Source organism: Furipterus horrens, unplaced genomic scaffold (genome assembly GCF_987537825.1).
Source record: "Furipterus horrens unplaced genomic scaffold, mFurHor1.1.pri manual_scaffold_5, whole genome shotgun sequence".
Taxonomy (NCBI): domain Eukaryota; kingdom Metazoa; phylum Chordata; class Mammalia; order Chiroptera; family Furipteridae; genus Furipterus; species Furipterus horrens.
In genome coordinates this window covers 45,754,146-45,776,890 of record NW_028327175.1, presented here as the reverse complement: position 1 = coordinate 45,776,890, position 22,745 = coordinate 45,754,146, and the positions used below count along the sequence as shown (strand labels likewise).

The 22,745-nt window shown below is 40.8% G+C and overlaps 1 protein-coding gene across 3 annotated transcripts in view; it reads right to left on the bottom strand.

Moving 5' to 3' along the window:
• ARHGEF28 (Rho guanine nucleotide exchange factor 28) overlaps positions 1-21,859 on the bottom strand; it is a 283,144-nt gene extending 261,285 nt beyond the window's left edge. For 2 of the 3 annotated variants that reach the window (XM_090276380.1, XM_090276381.1), the window contains exon 1: positions 21,743-21,801. The gene's annotated coding sequence lies outside the window, so the exon portion shown is untranslated. Of the gene's footprint in view, positions 1-21,742 lie in introns of all 3 variants that reach the window. The other variant, XM_090276382.1, reaches the window with a different exon arrangement.
• Positions 21,860-22,745: the final 886 nt, after the last annotated feature.

Genomic DNA, 22,745 nt, shown 5'->3' with positions numbered 1-22,745 from the left:
TGGTAGGTACAAAATAGACAGGGAGAAGTTAAGAATAATATAGGAAATGGAGAAGCCGAACAACTTATATGCATAACCCATGGACATGAACTAAGGGGGCGGGGGTAATTGGTGGAGGGAAGGGGAGTACCAGGTAGAGGGAGGCAAAGGGGGAAAAACTGAGACAACTGTAAGACAGTGGTGAATTGGTCATAAGCAGCAGGAGTTAAAAAAAAAAAAAAAAAGGTGTTTGGAGCAAAAAGGGAGCATGTTTTGGGCAAAGCAGGCAAGAGAGACAAGAGAGACAAGACAGAGAGTCAAGGGTCAGCAGGATGTGTTCAGTGAGCTCTCAAACAGGAGCACAAACTTGGATCTGGGCAATAGTAACGGATGGAGCTGCAAAGGCCAGTCAAATTCTGGCAAGTCTTGAATGATGGGTTGAGAACCTTGAACTTTTTTCATGTAGGATTGGGCAGCTCCTGAAAACCCTATCCAAGGAGGGATCAATTCTGTTTATAGATGGATCAGTCTGGTGTCAGTGCAGAAAATGGATTTTCACCGGACCACATCAAAGGAGGGAGAATAGCAGCATTCCAGATAAGGTATCATCAGGGTCTGACCTGCAGCAAAGCAGTGGGCAGATGATGGGATAGATTGAAGGCCTATGCAAAAGGTAAGGTCACCCCTAGGGAATAAAGAAGGAGGAGAAGTAAAACCAGACTCTCAGGCTTCTGGCTTTGGGGAAGGTGCCAACAACCAGACAGGAGAGGCCTGAGGAGGAGTCATTTTGGGTGAAGTAGGGAAGTGACCGGCTCAGTTTCAAGCACAATGAGTCTGAGATGTCGGTGTTTGTGCCAGTCACGTCATTAAGCTGCCCCTTGCCCAGTGCTTAAATATGGTACCAGAAAAAGGATGTAGATTGCAAGTGGGCATACAGATAGACACCCAGTGTCCACAGACATTAATGGCCCAAACCAGGGGATAGTAAGAGCCAGGAGGATGGAGAAGGGAAAAAGGAAGAGAGGAAAAATTAATCCATATCATAGGAATGTGAGACAGCTGAGACTCTCCAGGCTTGTCTCAGAAAAATAAGCCATGAAACAAAAATGCACAAGATTTTAAGGAGGAAGTGTAGAATAAAAAGGAGTTGAAGCTATTATAAAGATTTAATGCCAAACTTGTGTCCAAAATGGATCTTAAACTCTAGATTAAGTTTTACTGGTAATAATAGCAAATCCCAAATGACTTAAAATACTTCATTTTCTGTAGTGCATTACCATGTTTTCTGAGGAAGCACCACACAAAGATATTACAGTTCCATTTTAAGTTTTGTTACATATTAAAATTAATCATAATGAAATTAAGCACTCTAACCCACTACAGTTTGCCATTTTTGCAGAAGTTGCATGTTTACTTTGTCTACTTTTCTAAGGAAACAACCTGAGAAGAAATTCCATCACTTCTGAATTTTGAAAAATACTAGTGATCAGAAACCCTAATAACTTAGTTATGTAATACTTTTTTAAAAATAACATGTTACTGAGCAAATTACTTAACATTTCTGAGCTCCAGTTTCTTCATCTTTAAAATTAAATCTGGCCCACCTTTCTACCTACCAGAATTGTTGAGGGTGAAATGAGATGTTAAACAGGAGTCCTCTGTAAACTATAAAAGGATAAACAAATATTCTTATACAGAAGGGACTCTGCAAGACTATGAAAATCTTTCTCAGGTGCAGCAGCAAGCCAATGGATAGAGAGAAAGCAATATTAATAATTAATCGTGACTTTCACAAAATGTTTTCCGGGCAAAATAATTTATACCAATGGAATTTAATACAGATTCCCAGGTACCACTTGCCAAAGATTCTGAGTGGTCTCGGTGCTCAGGAAATTGTATTTCAAAAACTCCCAGGTGGTTCTAGTGACCAGCTAGATTTGGGACCCTACGCCAGAAAACTTCCCGCGATCAGACTCTTGTGCATACATTGTAAATCAGCTGGCTAGAATCTGTGGCTGTCCATCTCTGCATTCATGCAGTACTTTTTTTCTTTTTTAACTTTATTTATTTTGAGAGAGGGGGGAAGAAAGGCAGAAAGAAAGGGAGAGAAACAATAATGTAAGAAAGAAACATTGATCAGTTGCCTCTCATATGCACCCCAGCCAGAACTGAACCCCCAACCTAGGCATGTACCCTGATAAGGAATTGAACCAGCAACCTTTTGCTCTGCAGGACAACCCCCAACCAACTGAGCCACACTGGTCAGGACCATGCAGTATTTATTGAGATCACCCAGTTTTCCCCAGACACTGAGCTAGGTGCCGGAAGCCTGTGGTTCAGTGAGAGAGATCACAGACAACACATATACCACTGATGACAACACGCAGGAATAAGTGCCATGACAGGATGGACGTAGGTCCTTACAGAGCACACAGGACAATGGGAACTGACTCAGACTCTAGGAAACACAGGAACTGGCCAGGTTTGAGAGAACACGGGAGCAGAGAAAAAGGGAATGGTGAGCAGAGGGAAAGGCGCAAAGGCAGAAAAGCAAGGTGTGTTCAAGGAATGCCCAGAGGTCTGTTTGGCAGGAGGGAAGGGTCAGAGAGGGATATAGAAGCCAGACCTTGAAGGGTCAGGAGGACTAGTGAAGGATTCTAAGCAGAGAACCGATATGTTCAGGTTCATATTTTAGAAACTTCACTCACAGAGTAGGGTGGAAGGTGAACAGTGTGAGCCAAGGGAGGGAGGAGGACGCAGATAGGTAGAGGGAGCCTGCAAACAGGGACAGTAGTTAGGAAGCCATTACAGTAATCCAGAGACGCGGGAAAACCTGAACCACAGGGAGCACAGCGCACAGCGCAGGAGGAATTCCACAGAAGTTAACTCAGGACCTGCTAGTTTAAAGGCTTCTCTGCAACCTAGATTCTCGTTAACTTTGCAGATAACATATGATGGGAAGATACAAGAGCAACATTTAGAGTGATCCTCGCAGGGACATACCTAGTATATTTGATATCAAAGGCAGCTCATTTACTATCCCGCCCTTCTATACAACAAAATTTTCAATACTAATTTAAAATGCATAATAATGAGCAGAAAAGAAGTGCAGTGAAAACCTTATTTTATTAACTACACATATATGATCATACCAGTACAAAAGTAAATGAACATGTAAAGATACAATGGAGGCAACTACTAAATTGTGCCAGTCATATAACTAACTTTCTTCCTTTATTTTTTAGTTCCAAAATCATTTAAAATTTCAATTTGAAAGATAGTATTCAAATTCAACAAAATACTTCAAATATAAACTTTTTACTAATGAAACAAAAATATTAACACTCACAGCTCTCACTCTGTTTTCCCTCTTTTACATTTTAAATAAAAAAACTCCAAGGGATGACATAGAATGACAGAATTAAAATAACCCAAATTTTCATCTCTTGGTTTTTACCATCCCTCTGCTATCATTGCTTATTTCATATCTACTGTTGAAAGGTACTGCTGAACAGTACCATAGAGGCTGGACACACAAACTGGGCCTGAAGCAAGCTTGACCAACGCCAAATCTTTGTGAATTTACTCTCACAAAAAACTCGCGTAGCATGTGTTGTGGACCAACCATAAAACTGGGAGTTGTGTGAATTAAATTCCATGCTGAACACATTTATTGAAGGGCAAGTCATTAAAAGCACTAATTTGAAGCTTACATGGGTATGAAAATGCAACAGTGACAGCACCGATTATTTAGAACTTAGACCAACAGAAAAATATTTTCAGGGAGAAGTAACACTAACAGATTTTGTTTAGAATTTCTAAGGCATGATCATAATAAGACTAGACTGACTAAGATGAATTTTAAGTGTTTTTCTGCAGAAAATGTACCCAATTGTCTACACCATGCCCAGACCGGGGGAGGAGAGGGGCATGGCCACTGCCAACCCCTGGGATGCCACTGGAAACTGAGAGGTCCCCAAGGGGACTGAATCAAGGTCAATAAAGAACAAGGGCAGAGTGGTAGAGAACAGAACAAAAGCAAACAGATAAATCCTCGGGAGGGACAAAATGAGAAGTCACCTTCAAGTTTAAAATACAAACGGTTTAAAATGCAAAGAGGCTGCTGGAAAGCTTAAAAATGCTGGGAACAGAGCACAGGTATTGAGAGGTCAGAATTCTCTGGGTCTAAAATACTGTGCCCAGTCTGAGGATTTTCCTCTCAGAAATAGCCATGAACTTGGAGGTCATACGTGACCAACCAGATCGCACATTAAACTCTATGGGAAAATATTTTTTCTTAATTTCTATTGTTCATCCCGGACAGTTTAGGATGACAAGTGTCTTACATAGACTGTGACAAGTGTAAAAGATGAGGCACTTAGTTTCACTCTAAAGTCAAATCTGGAAATGCAGAGGCAGTGAAAACTTTTCAGATCAGCTGATTAGAGCCTAAGATCTCCTGGTATCTTTTTTATGTGAACAGGTCAAATTTTTCCCCTCTCAGCCTTCTGAGTGACACCAGGGGAAAGTAAAGAGAGAAAGAAGACCCACAGACGGGATCCATAAGTTGCTAGACCTAGAACAAGTTGTTTAACCTCTCACATCTCCTTAGTTTCCTCATCTATAAAACAGATGATGAGGTTGTGTTAGCAATTAAAGATAATAAGCATTGTGCTGAACAAAAGGAAAGCAACTGACAAATGATTACCATCTTCATTATTATCAAACTCCAGAACTGCAAACCGAATTACACGAAGAGGTCTTTCTACAGCTGATGAAAGTTTCACAAGCTATTCCCTGTAACAGAGCCCTTGAATGCTACAGGGACTGCTTGGAGAGTTGGATAAACCTGGTAAGCTTTGCTTTTCCAAATGCAAAAAGACATTTACACAGTGGTTCTATCTACTATGACCTATGGCAATCATGTGCTAATTATTAACCCTTTGAGTGCCCACGTCACTGTGAGCAACGCTGACAAATTTTTCCAAAAGTGCCAGTCGCTCCCAGCAACTTTTTTCGATGGCTATAAATGTAAATAACAATGGAATAATTCGTATTTTATGTTTTGTTCTTTTTTGTACCTCAGGTTATATATTGATATAACTTTTTCTCGTGTTGATCCAAATTTCGAATTACGCGTGGCACTCAAAGGGTTAAGGGAGGTCCCCATCTTCTGTGCTAGGAATGTTATGTGCCCTTCCTCCAGAAGATCTAGAAGTGAGATTTTTTTTTCCTTTCATTTTATTTTTTTAGTGTTAGTCACAGCCTTCCCAACTCAAAACTCCAGGATAGTCAATATATACTTAACCCAAAATACCTCTAATATGGAGAATCAACTAATAAAATAGTGTCATTGTCACAACCGAGCATGACTCCAAATCCAGATGAAATGACAAGAACAGTTCTTGACCCTGCCACCATCACCTTTGGACCACCAGTTAAAGAGAGAAGGGTCACTGGCTTTGAAGGAGTAGAAGAGAAACGTGTTTTTTTTTTTTAATTGACTCCAGAAAGAGAGAGAGGACATTGATTTGTTGTTCCACTTATTTATGCATTCATTGGTTGCTTCTTTTATGTTCCTTGACTGAGGATCTAACCTACAACCTTGCTGCATCAGGATAATGCTCTAGCCAGCTGAACAACCAATCACAATCAAAACTTTATTTCTTTATGAAATAGTGAGCCAAACATTTACTAACTGTTTAAATGTATATATTCCCCGGGAACAATGAGAGAGAAGTATTCACAAAAACCTTTTCTGGTGGTATTTTTCCTGAAAGGGAGATTAGTGGTCTAATAAAATGGCTCACTCGTGCGTTTTTTCGAGTGTCCTTATACTCTAAACAACAGAAGGAAGAAAAAAAAAAACAGTGGGTTTTTTAAGTTTTTTGTTTATTTATTTCTGTTTTATTTTTTGCAACCTCAAGTACAGAACCAAAATTCCTACTAGAACATGGCCACTCGTTAGCCTTTTCTCATACAATGGGCCTCTGAGGCTTTCCTCCCCTAATTTGAATTGGCTCCACATTTTGCTTCCATGTTATTAGATGCAAAAGTGCTAAATTAACAAAAAGCCGTAGGAGCTGGCATGGTGCAAACTGATCACATTCACCTCTTTTCTGCATGTGTGTTTATAGCAATAGTAAACTGATGCTCTATATAACTTTTCACAAATGGAGCTATCATTGTTTTAGGTTTTGCTTTTATATTTATATATCATGTAAACTTTCCAAAGCATTTCCATCTATAACTTCACTTGATTGGCAAACCCCCCAGTTTTATCTAGAGGGCTGGTATCATCCCCACTTCACAGATGAGGGAACTGCAAGTGGGAAAACACTCACCTAAAGTTAAACTAGGTTGGCATTCCAGCTTAAGTCTGATTTGAAGACTCAAAGTGAGAACAACTGCCTTTTAGGCAAATGTGACCCATTAATAAATCTTTGACTAGCCAATTTTTTTTTAAGATAAGAAATACAGAATAAAGTTCTGCCTAAACCGGGTATGTACATGATCATTTGACCTCTGCTGGCTGAAATTTTCTTTGGCACTAAAAACATGAAAGTTCTGCCAAACTGATGGCTAGTTAAAATAGTTAAAGAGCACTCTAATGCAAGGCACACAAAATATACTTAATAAGGCTGTTTAACTTTCTTAAGGGTTTTTAATATCACACAGGCAACTATTTATCTATCACACATAGAATCACAGAAGATGACAGATGAGGAAACTGAGAACTAGGGTATGAATATCGCTTATGGGTACCTGCCTAATCCCCGCAGCAGAAATGCAGAGAAGAATCCAAGGACAAGAGCTGGGATGGGGGCAAGAGCTCAGGTTTGGAATGTCCACCAGGCCCAGCGCACACCCTCCTTGTCACTTTGCATATGTAGTGCTAGTGTCCTAGACTTATTTGCCATTTTCAAAAGTGCAAGCTATTTCCTGTATGTGCATCTCACCTTAACCATATTGTGATCTTGACATTCAGCCCAGCTAATAAGATACAATATAAAATGGAACACTGACTCTATTGTTAATATTTATTAACCAATTGATTGTGCCCTGGCCGGACAGTTCAGTTGGTTAGAGCATCATCCCTATACGCCAGAGTTACAGGTTTGATCCCCCAGTCAGGGCATATAAGCAACCAATGAATGAATAAGTAAGTGAAACAACAAATTCGTGTTTCTCTCTCCCTCTTTCTCTGTTCTCTCTGTGCCTTAAATCAATTTTTTTTAAATGACTGATTTGCCAATAAATGGTATATTTCCCACACAATTTGTTATTCCTAAATAAAAAGAGTACAAGTGTAGAAAAACAATGTAGAAAACTAGTTTACTAAGCATAATTAGAAGTTTATACTGATATGTACGGACTGCCTGTAATTGTGTAAATGTCAACCCCTACAAGCATGCCTTGTTAAAAATTTACTTGTCTTCAGTTTTATATGGGATACACTACAAAGTTATATGCCTTTAAATGTCTAGTGATGTAAGTCTCACTATCTATACCGTGTAATCCCACATTACAAGAGAGGGAAGACTTCTAGTGGAAGAAACCACTGTCATTTTTATTTAAAAGAAATTACCTACTGCATTCTTGTGCTTAAAATACAATAATTGTATTGCATTTTCTTTATTGTACTCAATTAAAAAAATAGGGAATATAAACCATAAACTTATTCTATCAAACAAAACAAGCAGTTAATCATTAAAGTCACACACAAAAATATAAAGCAGACTATTAAAAATGTGTGGCTCCTGGCTGCTGTGGCTCAGTGGATTGAGTGTCGGCCTGTGGACCAAGTGTCGCTGGTTCGATTCCCAGTCAGGGCACATGCCTGGGTTGCACACCAGGTCCCCAGTTGGGGGCGTGTGAGAGGCAACCCCACATTGATGTTTCTCTCCCTCTCTTCTGCATTTCCCCTCTCTCTAAAAACAAATAAGTAAAATAATAAAAATATTTTTTAATGCTGTGGCTGATAACTCATTGATAAAAATCAACATAATTTTCAAAAGTATTTTATTATGTAATGAAATATATATATAATCACAACTAAATGTATACACATATTTACCTGTCAGAAATATACTGACCCAACATCCAAAGGCAAACACATGAATGTCCCCAGCAGCTGCATAAGTCACTGAACTAAGAATTTTGCTTTGCACATATCCATGTAATTTCTTAATTTAGAAAAAGGAGATTTTGCCCTGGCCGGGTGGCTCGGTTGATTGGAGTGGCATCCCATACACTAAAGGGTTGTGGGTTCCATCCCTGCTCAGGGCACATACCCAGCTTGTGGGATCGATCCCCAGTCAGGGCATGCAGGTGGGAGGCAGAGATGTTTTTCTACATCTACATCTCTCTCCATCTCTCTAGCTCCCTCTCTCTCTCCTTCTCTCTCTCTTTCTCCCTCTAAAATCAATAAAAACATATCCTTGGGTGAGGATTTAAAAAGAGAGAGAGATTTCTTGCACCTACTTCCACCAGAAGATGCTACAGGCCAAGAAAGGCTGCTTCATACTCTGGCTCTTCTCTGTTCTCAGAGCCCCCAGCTCTGAGCACCTCAGAGCTCTGCACCCGCCCTAGCAGCCACCAAGCAGGCTGCCCTGTAAGGGGTGAGCTGCATGCCCGTACCTCAGTCAGGGGCTGCAGCAAACTTTCACACCCTTCATATCACCTTGTAGAGCACCTTGCTTATAACAGAGACCAATATCTTATTTTTCTAACTTAAATGAATATAAGGTAGCTTACGCTCATTTTTAAAATTGTGTTAAGTTGCACATGTACAAAATAGAACATGGAAATTCCCTCTAATCTCTCGACAGATAACTGAATGAACAATACTTCATGTACAGCTGGCCTTTGACTGGATATGTCAACAGGCACGTCTTAACACCTACTTGGTAAAATCCTGCATGCTGGAGCCAAGTTCTGCTCACCAGACAGCAGCATCCTGGCTGGATGTCAACCGTCTCCAAAATAGCTACTCATTCTCTCTGCCCTGTAATAAACCTTCAATTCAATACAAACAAAAGTATACTAGCTACTTTAAAAGAAAAGGAACTGTGAAAGTGTACCAGTATGGAAATCAACCACATATTTGGAATTCTATGGGACTACGTTAGCAAGAAGAAAACAGGCACCTGGCAGGAAAAAAAAAATGTAAGGAAATTATTGAGATGTGATACACATCCTGTCAAAACAACACATGAAGTGGTGATTCATTTGATTAGTATCTTCTAAATGCTATTCAACTTTAGAAGTTTATTAATATTCCCTTGTGTCACAGAAGAATATTTTTTAAGTACTGAGCTGTTCAAATGATCCTGTGCCCAAAAATAAATAAATAACTACCACAGACCCAACATATTCACAACAGTCCTCTTTCGGGTCACTGAGATAAGGCACTCTCGTTTGCCTCCCCTAGTTTAGTTTTGGCTAATGCTGCAGCTAATGCTACAAGAAATACTAGAAGATTTTGAAATCTGCTATACCTTTTGAATAAAAGTTGTGAATCCACCAACTTTTTTAAGAGAAAGTGAGGGAGCCTCAGGAGGAATAAAGAAGAAGAGGGACGGGGGAGAAAAAAAGAGACAGTTGTGGAGGGCTTAGCTGTGGACTAGAAAGTCGTCCCAACAACAAGCAGAACACCAAGACCTTGATCAAACATCTCCAAAATTCTGTAAGATTGTTTTCAAAATGTATATATACAAAGCTAGGTTTTTTCTATAAAAATTTAAGACATAAAGTCATTACAAGCACATTGCCAACACATATAAAAAAATCCAAGTTTCTCTCCCTCAGCAAATAGTTACTATAAATGTTTAATTTCTTTATAAACCCAAATTTTAAAGAACTTTTAAATAATTATCAACAATTATGTAATTTTAGTAAATAAAAGTTTTAAAGCAAGAGGTTATTATGGAATTTGACATCTGAAACATACTCCAATTATATTTATGAACTAAGATGAACTATACAGATTTTTTATTAAAATGTCTATTTCTTAAATTCACTTGTTTTTATAATATCACTGAAGCAGATACATACATACAGTACAGATTGCATTTAGAACACTAGAACAGAAAAAAATACTGGCCAATGCTTTGAGTTCCATTATACTAGGAATGGCCCCCAGAAAAAAATGCCTTCGCTCAGGCTGTGGAGAAAGCTCTGCCCCACACCAACTTCAGGTTCTGTGAGAATTGAAGGGATGTTATGCCTTAAAATGACATCTTTTTTATAAGCACAAGTTTGTTTTCTTTATATTACTAGTCAGGAGCTACATGAAATACTAGAGGTTTTAGAAATTTGCTACACCTTTTGAATAAGAGTTGTAAAATCACCAACTCTCTTAAGAAAAAGTGGGGGAGCCTAATGGGATAAAGGAGAAGAGCGAGGAAGGGAGAGAAAAAAAGAGAACCATTATAAATGTTATTTTAGCTAAAAATAGTTATTTATCAAAAATGACACAAATTTCAGGGCCCATTCCCCATGCCTAAATGGAGTTAGGTACATTAAGTTCCAGTTGCTAAAATTAAATAAATACCAATTTTCAGTCATTTTTTAGTTCAATTAAAAATAATCACTAGATGATTACTGGCTGATTCCACCTCACTGCTTACGAAGTATTCAGATAACAATAACATGAGCTGCCATCACGAGGAAATCTCAGGGTATGAGCAATCATTTCTCCTTGCAAAGAGGCAACATTAAAGCAGCATCTTCACACCCAGATTCCTGAACAATTTAGATGTTGCCACGCAAGTGTCTGAAAGCACTCAGGGAATCAAGCATTACACTAGTAACCCAAGAAAGGGTTAGGACACCATCCTTACCTCCACAGAAACACAAACTTGAGAGATGGGATACAGCATGGAGAAGGGCTTGGCTCAACCCCTCGGGTTTCAAATAAGGTCACTGGGGCCCAGAGAGGCGACATGGCTCCTCCCCTGTTATGTATGTCAGTCACCATGCTAAGATTTCAACCCAAATGTGCTTCTGGTTCAGCCTTCGCTACACCCAGACTATCTTCTAAAAATTCTTATTGCACACAAACCCAACCATTTTTTTTTTTCACACCAGAAATAACATGGTGTTTACTAGAGGGAAGAGGGAGTCGGGAGAGAGGGAGGTAGAAGAGGATAACAGGGTCAAATATAAAGAGACTAAAGCAGACTTGACTTTGAGTGGTGAACATGCAATGCAGTATACAGATGGTGTATTAAATAGAACTGTACATTTTAAAACTATGTAATTTTACTAAACAATGTCACCCCAATAAATACAATAGTTTTTTTAAATGATCTTTTGGAAATGGCTAGTGAGCGTGCACAGAAAGGGCTCCACTCAGTAGGACTAGATGAAACCACTCACACTTGAGCAGTCATCGCTGTCCAAGGGAAAGCAAGTGAAGGGGAGGCTGTCAGACTCAGTGTGGCTTTGCAAAACCAAGAGAGAGCCAAGGTGGTAGTAACTGTCCAGAGATGGTAGGAAACCAATACACCAGCCATGGGGAAGGTTTAAAGCTTGAATGTGTCTAAGTATGTACTGACTCTGCACATCTGGCTAGAGCATTTCTTTGCCTTTAAATAAACTCTCACCTAAGGTGTGACAAAGCAGCAGAGTCCATAACTGCACACTATCTCTCTCTTCTAACTTGCTGGAAGAAGAATACGCCAATAATACAGAGTCATGCATCTCTCCCCCTCCATCAGTGTTAGGGAAAATAGAGCAATCAGGAGTCACCTTGTTCTCAACGGACTGGGGCTGGTGGTTATCGTGAGGGAAATAATAAAAGCCATTCCACAACCATTTTTAAAATGAATGGCATAAAACATCAATCATGTCAAACTCTCACTAAAAAAAAAAATATATATTGCTCTTAAATTCATTTAAATCCAGACATCTTCTCTGCTTCTACTAATTTCTGCTGTTGCTTTTCCACAAAGATGCGATAACAACCAGTGAACATAAAGCTTTCTACTATGAATGTGAAAGGGGAAAAATGCTTACTCCTATTTTTAATTATAAACCTTCTAAAAAGCCAATATCCAAATTACACTTGGCATTCCTATCAAGATGAGATTTTTTTTTCAATTGTTCATAGTGTAGTTGAATTGTCCCTAGTACAGCACCATTTCTGGAAGTAAGACAACTGAAAACTAACTTGGGACTTTCTTCAGATATAAAGATAACCTACAGCATTCATTTTTATTGCAAAACAGCCTAATTTATCTACATGTGAAATCTATTTCACCTTCTTACATAAGATTTTAACATGTTTTTATAAGACTAAAAATCAGAGGACATGAAACCTTTGTCTCATAACCATATCTGTCCAAATTGAATCCTTCCTAACTAAAGATCAGGGAATAATTAGAATTCCCATAGCTGAAATCTTAAAAGACTTCTGACACTCATATTCAATGAGTAAACTATCAATATTTCTGATTACAAATGGGAGAAAATAACATCAGTATTTTATATAAAAAGTATAACAAGAAACAAACAGTTTGAGTACTTCTATTTTATTTCCCCGATGAATTCATTCATTAAAAACCTATTAAGTCATCAGTAATAGGTTCTGTGTGTTGTCTCTTATTGCCAAGAATGGGGAATGACCAGCTGGAAACTGGCTAAGTCTCTAGGAGCTCTAATAATTGGTAATAAAAGCAATGGACTCCAAAAGTCCATTCCCTGAGAACTTTTGAGAAGTTGCAAACCTGACAATTCCATGAAAGACACACTACAGGGCTAGATGAGCTGCTTCTTATATATAAAGGTATTCTTCCACCACTCCATCAAATCCAAATTCCACTTCCCCAAACTTGATGAACAGTCAATGAAATCACTACCTAAAGAAATCATTACTTTTTATAAAAATAATCAAGACCTCCCATTTGGAAAGAACAGAAAAATATGCTAGGATAGGAAAGAATCTGTTGAGCTTTCCCATCAATAACTGTGGAGAATGACAGGGTTCAAATAGAGAAGACAAGTACATGTCATTCCAATTTCCAAAAAGGCAGAGTCTACATGCCATAGACAGAAGGAACTTCAGGTTGATTCTAAGAAAGATCCTAGAGCAGAATATTAAAGGGGTAATGTCTGAGTACCTCATAGAGGAAGATGTGGCCACTTGGATCCAGTATGGGGTTCCCAAGAATAAGTCACTTGAGAACAACCCCATTCTATTGCATGGTTACTAAAACTGGTAACTCCATGTAGTAGAAACATAGTACGGTAGACGTGGTAGACAGTGTATATCCTGATGACAAGATGGACAACTAAGAATCAGATGTTAATACGAATAGAATAATTAATTGAGCAACATGACCTGAAACTGATAAACATCTATTTGAAATGAAATTTGTATAGATGCACCAATTTGTTCTGCCCTAGACCTCAGCATAGTTAATAGTGTTATTTCCTTAAGGCATTAAAGAAAAAAGCATATCATGATCTTACCTATAAGAGGAACCTAATGAACAAAAATAAGCTAACAAAGCAAAATAAAACCAGAGGCATGGAAACATGGAACAGACTGACAGTGGCCAGAGAAGAGGGGGAAGGCGGGTAACAGTGGAAAGAAGGAGAAGAGACTAGTCAAAGAACATGTATGAATGACCCAGGGACGTGGACAACAGTGTCGGGATTGACTCTGAGAGTGGGGGTGGGCTGGGTGGAGGAGGGCAAAGGGGGAAAAATTAGGACAACTGTAACAGAATAGCAATAAAAAAATTTAGAAAAGAAATGCATATCAAATTTGTGGATAACTTGGAACAAAAAAAAGGGTGTGAACATGATAAGTTTATAGATGAACAATCTAAAAGACTTTGAAAGGCTATAACAAATGGTCACATTTAAGAGAGAAATAAAGTTCTATTCAGGGGACTAAGAGGCCAATTGCACAAGTCTAAGCATGAGATGGGGTTCAGCAGCAACATGCATAAAAACAAACTGTGATTTTGAGATGACCTTAACATCAAAAGTCAATACCCCTGTTCAGAAGTACCATAGTTGGAAAGCCATTGTTTGAGAAATTATTCTATCCCAGCTTCTGTGCTAAGCAGTTAACATAGGCCATCTTACTGTGTCCTTATCCCACCCCAAAAAGAGAAATAGGTAAAAACTGAGGCTAAAAGTTTAAGTGACTTGTTCATGACAAGGCAGAAAGAAGGCAGAAAGTAGCAGAGCTGAGTCTCCTCCCCCAGGTATCTGATTTGCAGCTGGCTATTTTAGCCTCGAGGCTTCACTGCTTCCCTAGAGGAAGGGGCAGGGGTGTCTACGCAAGGCTTGGAAAGGCCTCCTGGACTCTGCGCTGTCAGATGGCATCTGGAAGTATTACACTTTAAGAAGAATAGAGAAAGTTGGAATATGTTCAGTATTCCAAGGATGAGAGGATACAAAATCTTATCATTCAACAAAAGCTAAAGAAACTGAGATTTTTATTTTCTGACTTAAATAAAGGCTTAAATGTAGGATATATATTTAATTTTCAAAAGTGGAAGAGGCTTTCATGCAAGAGAAATTGTTCAGAATGGCCCCCAGGCAAAACTATAATAATACAGGAGAGATTGTTTTTGACATCCTAAGGTTTCCAAAATTTCATACCCCCCAAAAAACAAACCAACCAACCAACTAAAATAACTCGGGGAAAGTTCTGCACTAAAACAAAGCAGCAGCAAAAACCATGTGGAGCTCAAAAACTGAGAATGGCTGCATAGAAAAGCATAGGAAGCACTTGGCTTACATCACTCCATCCCCCAGTCCAAAGCCAAGAGGGCCATCTTAGAGGAATTTCACCCAACAGGCAAAAGGACAGTAGGAAAATCCCAGTCACTATGGAAAATAGGATAAGAGTTCCTCAAAAAAATAAAAATAGAACTACCATATGGTCCAGCAATCCCACTTCTGTATATGCTTCCTAAGGAAAGGAAATAACTATATCAGAACTATATGCACACCCATGTTCACTGCAGCATTATACACAATAGCCAAGACATGGAAACAACCTTAGTGTCCATCAACACATGAATGGATGAAGAAAATGCAGTACATATACATGATGGAATATTATTCAGCCATAAAAAAGGAAATCTTGCCTTTTGTGACAATATGGATGAACCTAGAGGACATTATGCTAAGGGAAATAAATCAGATGTTAAAAGACAAATACTGTCTTCTATAAAACACAATATCACTAATATGTGGAATCTTTTTAAAAGCCAATTTCATAGAAACAGATAATAGAATGAGAGTTGCAATGGGCTGGGGGAATGAGGAAATGGGGAGATATAGGTTAAAAGGTATAAACTTCCAGTTACAAGTTCTGAAGACCTAATGTAACTATAGTGAAAGTGGTATCACATACTTGAACGCTGCTGAGAGTAGATCTTAAGTGTACCCACCAAAAAAAAAAAAAAGGTTAACTATATGAGACGATGGCTGTGTTAATTATCTTAATCTTGATAATTATTCCACAATGTACATGTACATATTTAAAGTATACATGATGATTTGGTATACAGTTATATTTTTTAATTATTCGTCAATAAAGTTGAGAGAAAGAACATAGTTGAGGTATCATTATGGCTATTAGTACCCCACCACCATGTATTCAAGGGCAATATTCAAATGGGCAACCATTTGGAGGTATGCTAGCAAGGGAAGTGTGCATCTGCTAGAAACTAGGGAAAAACTTCCAGGTTTCTTTCAATACAAAGACTGATTCCACTCAAGAATTTCATTCATTTCCCCAAACAGAATGTACAGTTTTCAAAGAGGCCTGGGGAGTCTCCTATTTATATCTGAGAAGGACTAGCCATCTAACTTCCTGAGCAAAGTTTATCTTCCCTCCCTACATCCTAACGTTTTCCAATGCAACCCACACATGATACTCAAGGAAATATCACCATAAGCCTTTGCAGGGACGCTTTAAACCAGAAGAACTTGTCATGACAATTAGCAAAATAACTAACCAACTGACATATGCACATTCTACTTTCAGCACCCGACAAAGCAGCCTAAATCAGGGTCCCTGCTTACAGCCAGGGTTGGAAAGTTGAGACACAGGAGCATATTATGAACCCAGAAGAAGGTGGAAAGTGACAAATGAGAGATACCAGCAATAGGATAATAGGGGTTCAGAAAGGGAAGAGTTCAGTTGCTACTAAGTTAGTCAAAGGTTTCAGAGAAGGCGGTTTGACCACACTTTGAGGACTGCAATACAGGCATGCCTTATTTTACTGTGCTTTACTTTATTGTGCTTCACAGACGTGATTTTTACAAATTGAAGGCAAGACTCTCCAGCAGCAAAAAGGTTACAACTCACTTTATTGCCGTGACTGGAACTGAACCCATAATTCCTCCCAGGTCTGCCCGTACATTTTAGCTAGAGAGGAGGAGGTGCGTACCATGAACAAAGTTAATGAAGTTGGAATACACACAGTATGTCCCATTAGGCAATTACCAGTCCTGGCTGACAAAAGTGGATGGTTCACAAGAGGTGGCAGCATGGGACAGGTGACATGCCCACAGCATGAAAGAAACACCATGAGAAAATGCAGTCATTACCCTTTCCTGGATACTTACAGATACAAAATGCCAGAAACACCTAAAGGCTGGACAAGTAGCTAGCAAACCCAACTGTATCACCTTTTTGAAAAATTATGTCAGACCCACCTGAGCGATTCTGAACCCAGGTGACTCCAATGAACAACCAGGCTTGGAATCCTGGGTTAGGGGCTCAAATAACCAATAATCTCATTAACCACTGAGCATCCCCTACTGTTTGCAACTCTAACAACTGGTTATCATGAAATTTAGAAACAATCAGCCCATTTGTTTTCATCTTCCCATAACTACCCCACCCCACTTCCTCAGAAGAGGGGGAGAAGGGTAGCCTATGACCTGCACCCATGAGATCCAGCCTTTCATGTCTGAAATCTCTCTGGATTAAGTCCAGAAAGATAACTCAGTCATTTCAACCTGATGAATGTCTGGTTATCAAGGTGAGGTACGATAATAGTAGTAATAGTTCAACCCTTCCAATGCTTACTGACTACCCACTGAGGGCACAGTGCTGACCCGGCTATGGATATAATGTTTCTGGTAGTGCTGCCCAAGACATAAAGGCTGAACCGACCAGTGTCCTCTTCACTTTGAAATGTCATGATGTTAGAACTCGCAGGTTCTTAGAGACCATCAAGTCTACTCCTTTCCATTGCACCAGATGAGGACATTGAGACCCAGGGATGGCTCATACTCACCCAGCGATACAAAACTGAGAGGTCACAGCTGTCTCTATCCCTGCCTTGAACTCGAAGCTTAGGGTGTTTCCTCTGAGGTCACACTGACATCTCACTGCCTTCTGAAACCTGGGAAACCTGCTAAAGCTACTTTTTTTAATGTCTATTTTCCATTTGTTTCAAATATAACCACCAACATTTTCTGGCACATATTCTCTGCCAAGGCCTACTAGAAGAGCCCTCTGTAAATTTACTCATTGTATTCTCATAGCTACCCAAGGGGACAGGTAACAGTGATTATCCCCATCTCACAAATAGAAAATGTGAAGGAGAGAGAGGTCACACAGCCAGGGCAGAGCCCAGGCTGTCTAACTAGACAGTCTGGCTCCAGAGTCCCCACTCTTAACCACTTTGTTATGGTTCATGAAAGATAATTTCTTTAAATTATAAAATGATTGAAGAGAAGGAGCAAGGCTTATGCACAGGTGTTTGATCATGAAAATAAGAGCTAAAAATAAATTCCATTAATATATGATTACCTATTTATTGACAGAAAATATATGTGTATACCATAAGAAAATATATAAAGCATGTATTTTAAAGCATTTAAAAAATTTTTAATTGATTGATTTGAGAGAGAGAAAGAGGAAGGGAGAGAGAGAAACATCAGTTTGTTGTTCACTTATTTAGGCATTCATTGGTTGCTTCTGGAATGGGCTCTGACTAGGGACCGAATCCGGACCTCAGTGCACTGAGAGGACGCCCAACCTTGGCATATCTGAACGAGCTGTAACCAACTGAGTTGCACAGCCAGGGCCCATTTTAAGCATATTTTAAAAGGTGGAATGATCGTGTACATACCAGTCAAACAAAACCTGCCACTTGAAACAGACAGAAATGTTATTTGAGTGCTGATTTTAGAAGAGTCTCTCCTGGACCTGCTATGAAAAGTGGTGTCACCAAGCTCCTCTGTGCTGGCCTTCACTCAGGGATACGAGATGTCTTCTCTACTTTAAAGGAATATTACTTTTACATTAACTTTCTACAGAAATCCAACCTCAATTTGATAATTAAGAAAAAGATTAAACTAAAATAAGAGAAGACACCTCTGAAGGCAAATAAAAATACATCTGATAAAAGTGTTCAAAGCCAAGATCTCTGAAACAAATACCCAATATTCAGTTATATTAACTTTTTTACTTTCCCTTATATTAAAAATGATGTCAAATCTCATTATCTTGGTTATCCAGGAGAAGAAGTCCAGGAGCAGCAATGGTAGAAATAAACAAATTACAATTGTGCCTAAGATCAAATTTCAAGAGAAAAACTGCAGTCAATTAAGAAGATGTACTATCACATAAAAAAAAGTTACATGAAATTTTACCAGCCAAATATCTTAGTGTCACGTGTGCAAAAGCCCAATCAAAATGCAACAGATCCTAAAAACTCTAAAACCAGAAGAGTATCAGCTTAAACATGAAATCTACAGTCCAGAGAATTAAAGCAAAGAACAGTGTCTGGCACATAGTAGACCATCAAATACTTGGTGAATGAATATAATTGAAGAAAACAGTCACAGAAAGAAGAACATGAAAGAAATGGTCAAAACGGCTAAGCAGCAGAGTGACACTGCTTTAAGCTTTTGAGGACTTTTTAACACGAGGATAATAACAAAAGAACCAAGGATTATAGGTACTGGACAAAATGACAGACTACCATCCATTCAGGTCAAAATGCTCAGTCATATAGGGACTGCACTTCTTAAGAAAAATACCACCAAGCTTAGCTTCTTCTCAGTAAGGGCTCTAGACTCAAGTCCTACAGGGTGGCATAATATTTACAGTACAACTTTAACCTGGCAAAATTCCCTGAATTTGGTGCATTTCAAATACAACACTGTTTTTAATTTAGAACACTCAAGTTGCCCAGCTTGACCCATCTCTTCATAACAAATCTCATTTAAGGTCACAGGGAAAAAAATATCCTATAGCTTTTCTGCTCCACTAAAGCAACATAAATACAAATGCAATTAGACAAAACCTACATAAACCAGATCTGTTATATCTGATCAGTAAATTAAAGCATAACAAAATTACAGTCAGGCTGGGAGTTTGGGAGTAATTTGGGATCTGTGCAGTACCATCCTAGCCATGCCTCAATCATGAAGAATTTTCCAACATTTATGTAATAAATTTTTTCTGGGGAGTCAGTACTTGGTTATAAATTCTCGCAGGACTTAAAGTTAGAGCTTCAGTACCAATATAGTGGTTACCAGTTTTGTACAGAATGTTTAATATAAAAGTAATATTATATGCCACTATTTATTTTAATACCTATTTAAAACACATTTCCTCTTCTCACATGGCATATATTAAAAGAGGTCATGTATCAGAGCTAACCTGAAATTCCTGCCCATTTTAAGTCTTAGCCACAACAGTAGTTTCTATAAAAGGACAATGGGAAAATATTCCAAACTCTACTCAGTATTCACATGATTTAAAAAAAAAAAAAAAAAGGTGTGAGGCCCCTGATAAAATTTCATAAAACCTTAGTTACCAACTACAGGCATATCTCATTTTATTACACTTCACTTTATTGCATTTCACAGGTGTTGCTTTTTTTTTTTTTTTACAAATGAAGACAAGACCCTCCACCAGCAAAGAAAAAAAAAATTGCAATTCGCTTTATTGTGATATTCTCTTTATTGAGGGGTTCTGGAATCGAACCCAAAATATCTCAGAGCTAAGGCTGTACTATTTTCCTCTTTAATTGTTTCTAAACTGCTTAACGGACAGGACAGGTGCTTCAAAGGAAAGTCTAATGGCACACCTGTTGCATAAGTTGTTCTTGGTTAGCCAGGTTTTGATAAGGAAGGAAATGCAGTCAAAGCAGGACAAACACTGATTCTCTGTTCTCCACTCTCCCATTAGCCAGGACATTGGCCTGAGACACACACCCATTCGCTAGCTAGGGCCTCAGTTTCCCTAACCACTAAATATGAGGTCTGATGCTATCCAAATTCCTATTTGACCAAAGTTAATGAGCACACTCCCATAGAAAATCCACCTCAGAACACTACATGAAATACTGTGTTGTATAAATTCCAAAGGCTTTGGCAGTATTCGTTCCTTTTCCTCCAAAAACTCCAAAGGGGTTATTAGCTTGGCCATTACTCCAGACCAGGCAAATACTTATGTGCTTTAAGAACCTGCATACAAAAACCCAGGACAGATATATAGAAACCTTCCCAGGTAAAGTTATCACTGTGCTTGGATAATCATGTGCAAAGAGCAACCCACAGAACATAACATGGACTGGTCTTTTAGTTTGCTTCTGTTGTGAGAACAGGCTTTTGCTTCTCCTGACAGCTTCAGGGTCTAGGAACATAAGGTGACAAACCTTCATAAAACCGGAGACCCCACGGACCCCAAATGATCAGTTTTTTATGAACGTCCTATTTTTCCATATTTCTTACCCAGTTGGCACTGGGTTGGTGGTTAATCTCCATCATAACTCTGGATCTGCGGACATTTGTCGAGACACAGGCAGGAATCAAGGAGGGAGACGCTGTGCAAACACAGATGTTGCTGCCTTTCCTTGACCCACCCAGCTGTAACCAATGGGGGGACGCTATGCGTTCCTAGGGAGGCAGATGGATTCTGTCCTGGAAATCTAATTGGTCTCTGGGAAACCAGAGATGGGTTTCCAAGGCGGCCTGAGCACCCAGCTTCCATGCAGCCCTGGACAGGCGAGGATGCCTCCTCGGCCAAGCACAGCCCCATCATTTTGACCCCTGTGGAAGCTCTAAGCACGGGAAGGTTACAGCACCACCAACCCATACCCCAGGTGTTCAAGGGCCACAATAAATCTATAAAATAAGCATATGTAAATCCGACAGAATTCTGACCTCCTCTCCTAACCAAGATAACTGTAGATACCTTTTAAAATACAGCAGATGTTCCCCCAGGAAAGAAACGTTAGGGCCTCTGTCCTGAGCCTGTGCTTGGTCTGTCTGCTCTTTGGAGACCTGGCCCCGCCAAGCACCTTCAAACAGCGATGGGGAGAGGAGACCCCAGTTTTCGAGGATCTCCCGTCTCCTCCGCAGGAGAGCCATTTATTTCCCAAGCATCCGAAGATCACTGACCAAGCTCCCACCCACCCATCCCCGGCCCCGGGAGGCAGGGTCGAGAGGGGCCGCTACCACCTTCTAGGTGCGCTCCTGACTGCGCCGCCGGAGCGACCTGGCGCTCCGCAGCTGCCGACGCCGCGCCGGACTGTGCAGCCCTTTGCACTTGTTGCCGTTCCCGAGGGACCAGGAGGTGGCGGCCATCCCTCGCGCCGCCGAGCCCGCAGCAGCAGCACCCCCGCTCCACCTCGGCTGACCCTCGCGTGCACTGGGATCCAGGAGAAAGTAGCTCCGCGACCATGAACTCAGGTGAGGCGGCCCAAGTTTTCCGCGCAGGGCTGCAGAGTGACGCGGGGGACGAAGCCCAAAGAGCACTTACCTGGAGCTGTAGCCCCGCAGCCGCCGCAGCCCGAGCGAGGCGCTGCCCTCCGCGCCCGGTCCGAGGGCGCCCGGAGCCGGGAAGGCTCTGTCGAAGCTGCCAACTCCCGGCTGCGGCCCGGCCGCGGCCCGCGCGGAGGGGGCGGAGCCGCGGGCGCGCTCCCAGGCCGAGCTGGTACCGCCCGCCGCCGGTGCCGCCCCCGCTCGGTCCGCGCCTGCCTGCCGGCTGCCACAGGATCCCCGGCCTGCCCACCGCCCGGCCCGGCATCACATGGCCAGACCCGCCCGCCGCCGCGCCCGACACCGGCTCCAGGAGGAAACCTGAAACCCGGACTGCGCTGTCTCTGCCAGCCCCCTCCCGCCGCGGGGCGGCGGCCGGCTCGCCTTGGCTTCCCTCCCCAGCCCGACAGGGATCGCCGAGGCGGAGGCTGCCACGGCCCTACCCGGCCAGAGGAGGGCGAGGTTGCGCGCTGGTGGCGGGGCCCGCGCGCCCCAGGCTCCAAGGGGCCTCGCCTTGGCGCAACCTCGGGAAGGAACTGGCCTGCTCGCTCCTGAAATGACCTGTGCCAGGCCACAGGGACGCTTAGGCTGCCCTCAGCCCAGAGCCAACACACCTGTGACATAACATGGCCCAAGTATTACTTTAAAATCCAAGGCTGAAGTTCCTCCGGGGCAGAGCTTGACGAGCTGCGCCTCTCTTGGTGTGCCTACACGCAAGTGGCTCCATTAGAAGTCTTCCTAATTCAAAAATTCTCATGAAAGCCATAACCTGCTTTTCCAGTTAGAACCATCACAACCCCAAGCGGAGAAGCCTCTGCATCAGCCAGACCTTCAGATGATCATAGCAGTTTTAAAGGCAAAAATTCCAAGTTGGTTTTTCTTGTAATTACCGTGAATCTCTGCTTTGTTTTCCCTGTGAAGCTCTGCCGCCCCCAGGACCAAAGCAGGGGTGTAGCCCCAGGAAGCTGACCACTGAGGCACTGAGCCAGAAAGGAGCACCCCTC